Raw genomic sequence first — 11,900 nt, forward strand, 5'->3', positions numbered from 1 at the left:
AAGCAAGACGGCGCAACGTGGAGCTACCAGCGGGGGAAGCACCAAAGCGTGAAAGTGGTGAGGGCGGCGAGCAGCGTACGATGAATTCGGTCAAGGCCGTCAGTTGGCGGCACTCTGCTGCTGAGGGTGGTGGCATGCGCGGCCGGTTTGTTGGCGGCCGCACGAGCCGAAGGGAGGGGCTTTTCCCGGCGTAAGACGAGAGCCGCTTTTAGATCAATCTTTTCTTCATTACGCGCTCCCGCTCCGCTCACCTTACGAAATGGCACATCAGAAGATAGCGTGTATCAACCCGTGTTATGACATGTACATTGTACGCGCACGTGAATTCCAGGAAATGTGGCTTGGAAGCGCCTGCTTCCGCGTGTGTTCGGTCCTTTCATCTAGTCTCCGACCTAGAACGCTTGCGTTCAGAAATGCAATGCCAAATCGCTAAAATAACGGTGGTCCTGGCAAGGGCAGTCGAATGCCCGTTGTGAATACGTCTGACTACGTAGAATGCGTGAGGTTTCGCAGAACAGCGAGCTTCGGCTCGTCAGTGATCAAGTTTATATGCTGCCGACTGATCCTCGTACCATAGTTAACCCGAAGCAGGCGGTACCTATGGCAGCAATTATGGGAAACACAAGTGCGCATACTGTTCCAAGCAAGTGACCAACAAGGAAACGACACTTCCGCCGAATGAGAGGAAAGAAAAGTGAATCGAAGAGACATACACAAAGTAGAAGAGAATTCTGGAGACACATACATGTTACTTTGCATTGCTTGCTCTATGCCTGCCTGCAGGTTTGAGCTTTGAAATGTTTCAGTTACAGCCTAACAGACTTGAGTGGGACGCGCAGAATGTGTCAACTTTTAAAGCGAAGCATATATATATCAGCGCAAATTATATGTGAACCCTATGTATAAGTTCTGATATAACCTTTGTACACTGAGCCCGCCAACACAGTCCGAGTTAGCACACGTCACTTTTGCGAAACAAAATTATACCTCCTACATAAATATTGAAGAAATAATGTCGGATTATGGGCATTTATAAAACACACCGAACTCTTAATGGAATGGCGTACAATATTCAAGGACAACATTTATTTATTAGCCATTCATTCATATATTAATTTTGATATGTCCCACTTTGCATGCGTCCGCTCATGCACGATCCTCCCGAAAAGGTATGTGCCATTTTGACACAAGTAGTACAGAATCCTTAAAAGTAGCTAGATATATGTCGTTATTCTCTGTGCGTACAGCGCCCGTCACCACCTCCCTGTAGCATTCGCCTAGTTTGTCGTTTTCGTTTCGGCATAGCTGGTGAGCGGGACGTAAACATAAAAATTGCGTGATATTAAAGTTATCACCTTTTGGGTGAATTGGTATAAACGTCGCACGGTGTTCACGCACAGACAAATGAAAGCAAGCACAATTGCACGTATCTTTAGTCGTGCCAAATTTGTAACGGCTTCATTAAAGCTTCGCTTCACCATGCATTGCAACCTACATTTTGCAGCTCGATAATTTTGGAAAGTTTTTGCTGACGTAAAATAACGTGTTGAAGCGTGTGAGGTGTGCCAGGCGGTTTTGCTCTGATGAAAGGTTCTATAAGATGGCATAACTGTACGAGTGAGAAAGATTGAGATGCATTCTCAGCGTAGGACTCCCACACTGTTGCCACATTGGAGGGGAAGTTGAACATAAAGGTAAAGATCAGCAGTGTAGAAAGTGGGGTGAGTTAGTGATTTATAATCATACTGCGCTGGTGAAACAACGCACTGACCAGGACAAAGCGGAGACACACATGAATACACGAAGCTCGCTGCATCGAGTGTCTTGTATCCTTATGTGTCTTCGCCTTGTCATGGTCAATGCATTGCTTCACCAACGCGGTTTGCTGATAAAGTTAAGGAAGTGTCGTAAAGAAAGTAGTTAAATTATGTGTAGCCTGTGGCGTCGGTTTAGTGGCTGTTGAAATGTGCTATTGAACAAGAGGTCACGGGCCGGAGTCGCCGCTGCGGCGGCCGCATTTCGATGGAAGAAGAGTGAAACAAGGCTCTTATACATGTATTTGGGTGCACGTTACAAAACCGCACATCTTATAATTTAAGCATTACGCTAAGCGGTTTGTCATGACTCCACTGCAGCTCGTAAATTATATACAAATTACTGAAGATTCACATATTTAGTGCGCGCTCAAGTCATGCAGCAAATATTTAGAAACGGTTCTCAAACAAGATTCCCTGGCTTGATGCAGCAAAAGGCAAGCAGCGGCGATGTGAGCGACAAATGCAACCAAGTGCGGAGAAACAAATTTAGTCACGAAAATGAAACCAGAGCATGCGTTAAACGGGGACTATTGAACTATACAGAAAAGAACAGTTAGGGAAAGTGAGGTCAAGACTTTCCCGTAAACATCACCGATGAAAACATATGCAAGGCTTCTACAGATTTTTTTAGCTCTTGTCATCGACATTCATTGTGGCAATACATGAGTAGGTGGTCAACTGATGTTATGATAGTGAAGACGAAAAGGAGGAGGAATGTGGCTCGCTGTACGTATGTGTAAGCCTGACAGCGCCAAAAGGAGTGCTAGAGAGGTATGCCTTTGCATCATGCCTGCGGTAAATTAAATGCCTTTACGAAAAATAATAAAACAAAATCTTCTTGACATGAAGTCACGGTTATCGCCTTCATTGTCACAGCTGATAATTTCTCTAAACCGCAGACATATAAAACCTGACACAGAGTTCAGCATGTACAACCGCACACAGCTAGCAAACAAAGACCTCTGGTGGCGGAGACTCGTGAGTAAGCAATAGGATAGACGAGTGTTATTGCTTGTATCGCATGCCGCCGCTCGTCAAATTGCCCCGAGCACGTGTGAGAGTTTCGCAAGACGGCGCTGACCTTGACAGAACTTGTTCAAAGCCTTGCACAACTCGCACGGCGAATCCGACCCGCACGCGAGCCCGACAAAACGCAACGACAGACACATTTAGTATCACACAGCTTGGGACTAATGTATGAAAAGACATTTGGGGGCCAAAGGTTGTGGGGAATTTGTTGGTGTGAGCTAAATTAATAGCTCAAGGACCAGTGCCGCATGGCTCACCATGGAGCAACATAAAATCACCAATGAGAAGCAGCGCTGCGGGAAAACTTGGGCTGCCTTACGTCACAGAAAAGGGGCTTCCCGAGAAATTTTGAAAGCGGTTGTATAAAAGCTTTACAGGCACGCCACACAGAACGGGTGTACCAATTGATGATCTTATAGAGCACAGGAAGCAACATGAGGACTTTGGTAAGCTTGTCTAACGCCTTGTTTTCAGAGCGTGTTTTTCAGTTTCGTTTCTCTTTTTGTGAAAGCAAAGTAGCTACTTCATTACCTTATTAGCTAGTTTTTCACAGTGTTTGTAACAAAAGTAGGCAAGGTCACGGAAGAGGCAAGGCAAAGACTCGACGAAGAAAAGCCGAGAAAAATTCTTTACGAACGAAGCGGCCGCGAAGAATGGCAGGTTGTTATTAAAGCTGTTAGGGCAGTTTGCGATAATTATCCACGCTAATGAAAAGAGGTGACACACTTTGCCATCATTATATTAAAATGACGATTGTTATGCGGCCATACTACAGGTACTAATAGATGTGCTACTGATGGCCAGACACAGCCATAAAACAGGCGTATTTCATATCAAACTCATCTCGGCGCCTTTATCATGTTCACTGTGTATGCGACCATGACACACGGGCGATTATACTGAACATTGCGTGAAGCTTGCCTTTTATAATATAAACATTGCCACATGATGCAATAACCTAAATCTGACAGGAGTCTGTAAATACGGCTGTTATTTAAGAGTTCAGATTACAGTAAATGGTTTGATTTTCCCAAGCAGTATTCCACTTTTCTTATTCTGTTTCACTTGAAGCGAAAAAATCATGAAAGCGAAGTAATTTCATATTACTTCGCTACAGTCATGCAGGACATTTGACGCAGGTAGTTCAGTAATCAAGCTCGCCGCAGTTTAACGTGTCAACCCAAACGGTAGTACAGTCTTTGGGGAAGGTGAATACTTAAATTTTATTGCGTAATTAAAGGGACAGGCAGATCACCAAGCTTCGTCTATATGCATTGCCACAACAAGCCAGTGTTTATTCATTTGTTTTACTTTGTCGCAAGTTCTGTTGCATTTTTTATAGCTAGTGTGTATGTATATATGATTGTACATGCTTTAACGTTCCTTTTTCTATTCACAGCTTGCTCTCCTTGTGATCTGCGTCGTTGTAGCGGTCGCCTACGGTGGTCTCATCAGTCACCTTAAAGCCAAGAAGTACGGTCGTCATTTCGGCCACGGTGGATACGGTGGACACGGTGGATACGGTGGAGGCTACGGTGGCGGATACGGTGGCTCGTATGGTGGATCCTACGGCGGTTCTTACGGCGGCTCGTACGGTGGTGGCTACGGGGGCGGCTTCTGGGGCTGAACCCAACGCTTCCACTCCGACTTCCTGACCTTGACACGATTCCAACCAGGTATGCACATTCAATCATTACTCGCGCTTTCTCAATGCAGTTTCGCGAGCTGATAAATTGCGCATGCATCGGTGTTTCATAGCACTCAGTTCATCGGCAACAGATTTCCTCAACTTCGCAATATTGCAAACGAATAGCACATGCGCGCCAATTTTTCCGCTGTTTGAATAAAACCATCTCTAATACCTGGTGGAGGACATTTCACGGGTGTCATCCTCTGCTCTTCCAGCGCATGCAAGATCTCGCGCAGAGGATAACGTTTTAATGTACTGTGAAATGAATTGTGGAGGAAATGCACCTGTTTTACACTGTCGTCGTGTATTCAAAATCATCAGATACATTATCAGAATAGCTTTAAACATGCCGGGACTGGGAACTTCAGGCATAAGCATAAATATGAGAGCCATGAAAGGAACGAAAATGCTTCCCATCAGGAACATAAGGTCGACATAGTAGCGTGATATAAACTACCGAAAGCTGCATAATAAAGGTCTTCACTACAATACAGCTACCATGAGAGCCGCTAGGTAAAGCGAAAGCACGTGTGGCTCCTTTATATTAACAACAACAACAAAAAAGACGAGTAGACTTCACCATTGATTGCCAAGAAATTGTTGCTTTTTGTTGGAGGGCTTCGTTTTTTCTAAACGAAACAGTGATCACGATTTCTTGATATAGCAGAACGACCACTACACATGCAGCATTTGCCATGTTTTTACTTCATAAGAAAATTCTAATGAAATATGCTTTCTTTTTACAGGTACCTGACCGTTGAGTCGATGCTCTGCGATTCCATTGCAGCCTACAAGTCTCATCCCATTTACACCAATGAACGAATCAGTATTTAAGTTGAATAAAAGTTTAAATATAATGCTTGCGTTGCACTCCACCCATTCTTGAACCTTGATATGACATTCCCTACTGTTAAAAAGAAGCTCAACTATTTGTAGAATCTAAATAACAAGGTACCTCCTTCAGAAAAGTTGCAGTCGTATGACACCAAAATTACGACTGATTCATTCGTGGGGGTCCATGTCCTAAACCAACACTGGATTACGAAGCCAGCGTTGCGAGCACTCCGGGTTCGCTTGAAGCAGCCGGGGTTTTCTGACGCAAACAAAAGACAAACAAGGCTAAAATTTTGGTGTTTCGCTCCATCACAAGGAAGCCACCATGGCAGGGAATCGAACTGATGACTTCATGCTCGGCACCACAGGGCATACGCAGAGTACCGAAAGTTCGCTACCTCCCCCCCCCCCCCCTGCGTATCGCTTAACCCACACAAGACGGTAGACGTCTCCCTAGCAGGGGAAATAAAGCATGGGTGCACGAGCTGGTGCCAGTTCCCTCACCACCATCTTTTACTTACTCCATGCTACCCGTTCGTAGGCCTACCATTGGCTCAATTGTGCCGTGAGCTAGTGGTCGGAGATCTCATGTAAGGTAGCTAATCATGTGTTAAAGCATACATGCAGTATTTAGCATATCCCTTTTTATTAATTGTTATTCACAGTGGTCTCGCAAGGGTAGCCTCAGCCTGGAACCAAAGTTCCACCAAGGGGAGTCACAGCTCTTCATCAGTGAAAGTCCCTTTGTCGACATGTTGGCTCGAGGTTGAGGCTTCCTTTGTCTGCCCGCTATTAAGCAGTTCAACTCTACATCATAGCTGTTTTTAACCTAACATACTTGATACAGGCACAGAGAGTAGGACGCACGGAAACGCCAAATTTCAAACATATTTGTTAAAAATCGGGATATGCCGGCTGTTTCCAGACGAAACATAATTTAAAAAGTTTCCTGTGGCAGATTGCACAATCCTATTTCTCTAACTCTGTTCATTGCTAGAAGAGACGTACATTACTATGACAATAAGGGGAAATGCGTAATTGACTAATTAGCAATGTTTCGGTAACTAAGTTTGTAACTAATTTATTTGCGGCACATATTTCAATTCATGAATTGTAGCCGACGAGTTTGTAAGGCAAAATTTGTGCCACTTATAACTAATTATGAACGCGACACCTCTTTCGAGATATGCGCTGTCAACACGAGGCAAAAGGAGCTGTTGTTCCACCTAATTCCTTTTCAAGCCCCTGTTTTATATATTGCAGCACAAAAATAACTCAAACACCAACCTATTTCACAAAAGAGTTTAGGAATGACTATCTCGAAGCTAAAGTATTTTCATCAAAAGTCGTTCATATATAAGGGGACGCCTTGAGAGCTCACCAGCTACAACTATTAAATTTTCATATGTACCGCAATGTTCTTACACGAAAATATAATTAGTGTAGCTTTGGGAATAACTAACTCGAAGCTGAGGTATCGTCCTTATGATTGACTCCAAATGTTGTGAAAGTTGATGCCTTGAGAACTCCCTAAAAACGATTCATAAATTTCACTTTCTACTGCAAAGTAATTATATGAAAATCTTATTAGTGAAACTTTGTAGTTAGGCTGATTATGCTTTTCAAATTCCAGTTCATGTGATGTGATATCCGCCTTTTCGAGTAATATAGTCCGTGCAGTAGAATTGTGCTCTGCCGCAGGCAATCAAAAAATTGTCCCGCGTCTAAGAAAACCACCCACGTATATATGAAATAGACCAAGAAACACGCCTAATCAGTCATGGCAACACATGGCATTTGTTTCTTTCACAAAAAAACACCCGCATGAACGCTTATATAATACAAGGCAAGCTGGTCCCCTTTATCAGTTTCAGGTGATATTCTTATCAGCTCTTTGTTATGCCTCGAAACAACGCAGCAATTTTCGAACAGATCCATGCATCATCACGTGCTGTAATACCGGGTTGGACAGACATCGCGTGTTTGTTAACTTTGTTTCAGTGCTTAGACTGTGGTCTTACGCACTTTCTATGCACTGTCCTACTAGTCTTACGCACTATCTACGACATGAAAGTGGTATCTGATGCAAAGCACCACTATTGTAAGTGACCAAGTGCATCCGCGATGTTCCCTGTTCCAGCGTTTTACAGTTCCCCACATCTTAATGGGGTCCTAGAGAACCATATGTTTTACATTGGGGAAATCTTGGGGAAATATACCACAACGGCAATTCTTTTCCGGTCTTGCGAAGGTGATTCTTTAAGCAAGGCGTCTCCGAAAGACACCTGAATCTGATATGGGTTCTGCTGGCGTCAGGTGGGCAGTCTGACCGTCCAATCTTTACTGCATACGATGAGTGCAGTGCCTTTTGAGGTCATTATGAAGGAAATAGTTCACGATGCTTCTGGTAAGAAACTTCGAATGAGCACACCAAAACGCCACCAGCCCATTTCGCACCTTAGAATAATATCTTCATAACGTGCAGCTTGGACAAAATAAAAAGAAAGAAAACTCACAGGAGATTACGAGTTCTTAACGCGAATGCTTGAGCGTTAGCTGTGGTACTGGCTAGGCATTTTCGCTTCCGATGACTAACGCGCCGAATCGCTTGGCGGTCTCAAGGTATTGCGTAATAAATGGCATGTCAGTGTCGTAGACGGTCTATAGCGTTCTCGTTTTAACTACAGTGCTCCTTTCTGATGCTCAAGTGCTCGCCGGCATTCCAAGCATACAACGGTGCGGCTAAACGCGCAGCAGCGGGCCGATGGCGGTACCAACACCGGCGCTCCCAACGCCGTAATGTGAAACATTTGGTTAGTGCGACGCGGCGGAAAATGCTCAGATTGCCACCGACTCACGAAAGGAAATGCGAGGCATAAGTGCGACGCGACAAAACCTTCACTCTCCGGTGGGTGCAGCCTGCGAGTTTGGCCGCCCGTTACAAGTAAGCCCTACACCCCCCCCCCCCCCCCCCCCCGCCCAAATAACTAAAAGTTCCGATATTCTTTTACGCTCTCGCGCGATCCGGCGAGCGAGGGCTGCGGCGATACGATTAGCGTCTCGCTGTTGGTGAAGTGAAATCACGTGGTGTCGCTCGCGCAATTTCAGTGGAAAGAAACACGCTCGTTGTTTTTTTTTTTTTTTTTGCTTACACCAGCGCCATGACAGCCGCTCCTCATCGTAGTGCTGCGGGCCGCGATTGCCGGCATCACAAAGAGCAAACTGCGTGCTGCAATGTGAACAGGAGAGCAGGAATGTCGCTGCCATTAGTTTATCCAGGGCATGAGCGAAAGGTGGCGGGCAACACCTTCTAGCAGTCTTACATGAAAGCCAGCTTTGCATCACGTAATTGAACAGTCTTCTTGATTTCGCGAAATGCACTCGGCGCTGTGTGCGATTCCACCAATGAAAGCGCCTTCTGGCACCTCTCTGTGCATCTCTCATCTCTCGCTACACACGCTGTCAACGTCACCAAACAGAGAACCAGGCTAGGAAAAATCCGCGCTTTAGATGTTCTGTTCCGGAACCTCGCGGAACTAATGTCATAAGTGAATAATTTCATGAGCATAAACTGTTGTAGACACTCACGAGCTGTAGTTCGCATTGCAATCCTACGCAATGTGGGACTTTATTACTTAAAGTAAATGCAGCCGCATAAGTGTAAGACGAAGTGTGAGAGGGAGGAGGGGGTGAGGAAGAAAAAATATACGTTTTGTCCAGTCTGAGGTTTTCCTTGAAGCACATTAAATAAACCCCGTTTCTTTTGCCTCGTGACAGTTTTGGTCGAGGTACGGGGTAGCAAGTTGATCGAACCAGGGCCTTTGGCGGTGAGGATTAAAACACAGCTTGTGACCAAGAACGCCACAGATGTAGCGTGTAGGAAGAGGACGGCACGAATGACTGGGTCGTAATGGCGAGCACGGCTAACCGTGGGGTGTCCAGAGGAACGGGCCTAACGAGAGCGCAGTTCAAATCCGGTATCTGAAGAGTAGTTGCCTCTCGATGCTAGTGCGTGTCAGTACTCTTATAACGTCGACAGACTGCGTAACGCTTGAACAGCTGCTGTATTTTAAGGGTTTGGCCTGATGCCATCCTTCCCTACAAGATGGCCAAGCACCATGTCTGCTGCTCTTCGAAGTGACATTTCGTTGAATTGAGTACTAGGCCGGCGTGTGGCGGTGCAGCCTAGGACAGCTTCCAGGTGCCAGGTAAGCTCTTTACAGTGCTACCAAAGATGACAACGTCTTCTGCGCAAAGCATGCAAATATCCCATTTGAGGTCTTGAAGAATGTTGTCCATAAATTTTCCGAAGTCGCAGGAGCATTGCAGACCCAAAATGGCAACAAGTTGAACTCAGAAAATGCCGACCGGGGTTATAATTACGTGTTTATTTTGTACGCCTGGTGCATTCGCACTTGCCAGTACCCCGATCGCAAATCTAGAGAAGAAACCAAGGACGTAAATGTTGTCCATGTACGTCGCATCGGGCCATAAAGACTGGGACCACATTTTCCCCTTCACTACATACGCCTTCAGCACTGCAAAGAAACCACTGGCTACAGCCCGTTTTAGGGGATGAGCTTTGCTTCCTGTGGTTCCACGAAGTAGCGACCAAGAACGAACCGCTTTTGCGCCTCGAGTGCCTCAGGATGACTCCGGTGCCTTTCGGAACCACTTCGAGTACGGTTCTCCCGTCATCCGTGCTTCAGTATTACTTCAACCAGTTAGATTCGAAATACCAAGAAAAAGCTACAGACATCAAGGAAAATTTGTTATTGGACTTCTAATTGAAGATATTCTATTGGGACCTTCACCTGATCCTCGTCATCTGGCTAATAGTGTGAAGGCTCTCAACAAATTTTTGTATGACAGTGGACTGGACAAGAGACATTGAAGAGTCTTGGAGCGTGCAAGGCTTTCACCACCACATTCATCCTAATAATCAATGTCTTCTCTATTCTTTCTTTCTACACCATTTCCCCTTCCCCAGCACCGAGTAGCAAGTCGGAACATTGATTCAGGCCGACCTCCCTGCTTTTCTATTATAATAAATACCTCTCTCTCCGTCTATGCATGGACGACTTGGTATTTGGCAATTCAACAACAAAGAAGATCTCCCACTTGTACGGACAAAGAACACACAATCATGAAACTGGTAGGGACGAATACGCAGGAATGGTCAACTAACGACAGCATGCTGCGACAAACACTGCGAAGATTATCAACAAAGTAAAGGGTGCAAAGCGGATACTGATCCAAAGAACGTCAAGAATTTCTAATCAGTTCGGTTCTTTTGTCTCCCTTCACAATACGAGCCAAAACACTCTTTCAAAAGATAAGGAAGCAAGGAGTAGAGTGGGATGTGTCACTCCCGAAGTTTCTCGAAGATGATTGGAACAAGTTTTCTGCGCCGGCTAACAATATAAGACGTTTGTCTTTCAAGAGGAGTTCATTCACCGAGCTCAACATGGACGTGGCTTACTTGCAGCTACATGCGTTCACTGACGCCAGCCTTCAAGCATACGGTGTCGTCTCTTATCTAAGGGCTGAAGATAGATTTGTCAACAGCTATGTCTATGGCTGCTCGCGAAAGCTCGGATCGCTGCCATCAAGAGCCTAATGTTACCACGCTACGAACTCGTCGGGGCTTGCCTGGGCACGCGGATCGCGACGTTCCTACGAGAGACACCACTAAAATGTGTTGAATACTTCTGCTGGACCGCTTCAAACATCTGCCTATGCTGGATTTAGTCAGCACTCACTAAGTGGAAACCCTTTGTTTGCAGCCGGGTAAAATAAATTTATGAGCGCACGGACCAAAGTCAGTGGGGTCACTGGGCTGGGAAAACCAATCCGGCCGATTTCCTAACAAGAGCTGTGTGAGCCCAGAGAGAGCCTTTGCACAAGCTTCCTATGGTGACTCGGCCCAGACTGGCTCATTACTCCTCAAGAAACCTGGCCAAAACAAGAAGATAGCTGTTAGAACTCATCTGAGGTGCTACTCGAAAAAAGAAAACCAGCGGATGAGGTGGTTCTGGTGGATCAGAGTAGGACGCCTCAACCTATATTAGATGTGACCAAATATAGTCGCTCGAAGACGGTCCTTAGAAAAATGGTTTGCGTGAAGAGTTTTCTTCGTAACTACCAAGCATATTATAATACTAGAAGAGAATGTCCTGTTTCCGCCAAGGAGAGGTCAGAAAGCGGGCACACGAGGCTCAGGACTTTACAAGCATATAGTTTTCGAAATGAGGTTGCTGCGCGACCATGGACAAAGCTCTCGACAACACATCGAACATACGAGACCTTCACCCGTTTCGATGCCAAGGGCATTATCAGGCTCACGACTCGCCTTTACAACGTAGCTCCTTCATGAGAAATAAAATGTCCCGTGCTTCTACAACAAATCATCGTTGAACGCACCTAATCTTGCACAGCGAACATATACGCCCGCTTCCCAGTGGTGTCGGCGTTACACTCGTCCAGTTGCATGAGAAGTTTTGGGTAGTGCATGGTCGCCAGCACCTGAA

At 45.5% G+C, this 11,900-nt stretch overlaps 1 long non-coding RNA gene across 1 annotated transcript; it reads left to right on the forward strand.

Annotated features, from left to right (window-relative positions):
• The first annotated feature begins 3,220 nt into the window (after positions 1 to 3,220).
• Positions 3,221 to 5,395, forward strand: LOC126530768 (uncharacterized). The gene is made up of 3 exons (XR_007599505.3): positions 3,221 to 3,292; positions 4,246 to 4,522; positions 5,283 to 5,395. It is a non-coding gene; the product is annotated as an uncharacterized lncRNA (long non-coding RNA).
• The last annotated feature ends 6,505 nt before the right edge of the window (positions 5,396 to 11,900 follow it).

The sequence above is a fragment of the Dermacentor andersoni genome, chromosome 5, assembly GCF_023375885.2.
Source record: "Dermacentor andersoni chromosome 5, qqDerAnde1_hic_scaffold, whole genome shotgun sequence".
Taxonomy (NCBI): Eukaryota; Metazoa; Arthropoda; class Arachnida; order Ixodida; family Ixodidae; genus Dermacentor; species Dermacentor andersoni.